Raw genomic sequence first — 1,371 nt, 5'->3', positions numbered from 1 at the left:
AGATTTCTTGGAGGCAGGCAGAAATATGAGACTGCAGGGAAGGAGAGATATCAGGACTGGAGATGTACTCTCGGGAATCATCCACATAGAGTTGGTGCTGAAGCCATGGGAGCTAATGGGTTCTCCAAGGGAGTGGGTGTTGCTGGAGAATAGAAGAGGACCCAAACTGAGCCGTTAGGGACTCCCACAGTTAGGAGGCGGGAAGCAGAGGAGGAGCCAGTGAAAGAGACTGAAAAAGAGTGGCCAGAGACAGGAGAACTAGGAGAGGACAGTATCAGTGAAGCCAAGGTTGGATAATATTTCCAGCACAAGAGGGTGGTTGACAGTGTCAAAGGCAGCTGAGTGGTCAAGGAGGATTAGGATTGAGTAGAGGCCATAGGATTTGGCAAGAAGGAGATCATTGATATCCTTTGAGAGGGCAGTTTAGGTGGAGTGAAGGGGGCAGAAGCCAGATTGGATGGAGTCAAGGAGAAAATTGGTGGAGAAAAATTTGAGACAGCAGGTGTAGACAACTTGCTCAAGGAGTTTGGAGAGGAATGGTAAGAGGGAGATGGTGTGATAATTGGAGGGAGCGGAAGATGGGGTGATAATTGGAGGGAGCTGTGGGGTGAAGGGAGGGTTTCTTTAGGATAGGGGAGAGTTGAGCATGTTGGAAACAGTTAGAAAGAAGCCATCGAAGAGTAAGTGCTCAATAAATATGATTGAATGAATGTACATATTTGTTACTCTATTTATTTTACTTGTACATATTCATTCTATTTATTTTATTTTGTCAATATGTTTTGTTGTCTGTCTCCCCCTCTATTGACTGTGAACCCGCTGTTGGGTAGGGACCGTCTCTATATGTTGCCAACTTGTACTTCCCAAGCACTTAATACAGTGCTCTGCACACAGTAAGTGCTCAATAAATACGATTGAATGAATGAATGAATGAACGATTGAAGATGGTGGTTAAGAAGAAGAAAGGAGGGGGAAGTATTTTCATAAGGTTCGAAGGGATTGGGGTTTGAAGTGCAGGTGGATGGGGTGGATTTATAGAGAAGGCAGGAGTTCTCCACTTGAGATACTGCTGGGAATGATGGGAGAGTTGAAGAAAAGGCAGGAGAAGGGAGGGACTGGAGAGGGGCAAGAGAGATTTTACGGATATCACTCCTGATGGTTTCAAATTTTTCAATAATAATAATTATGGTATTTGTTAAGAACTTACTATGTGCCAAGCACTGTTCTAAGTGCTGTTAAAATGCACGGCCAAACCATTGGGGGCAAGGCAGTCAGAGGGTTTGAGGAGAGAGTTAAATGTCTGAAACAGCTGCCGAAGGCAATGGACTTGGGAGTCCATAAAAAATGGAGAAATAATGTTGCTGGGTAGTA

This window comes from Tachyglossus aculeatus, chromosome 4 (genome assembly GCF_015852505.1).
Source record: "Tachyglossus aculeatus isolate mTacAcu1 chromosome 4, mTacAcu1.pri, whole genome shotgun sequence".
NCBI classification, from domain to species: domain Eukaryota; kingdom Metazoa; phylum Chordata; class Mammalia; order Monotremata; family Tachyglossidae; genus Tachyglossus; species Tachyglossus aculeatus.
The sequence above is the reverse complement of the archived record's forward strand: the minus strand, read 5'-3'. Positions refer to the sequence as shown.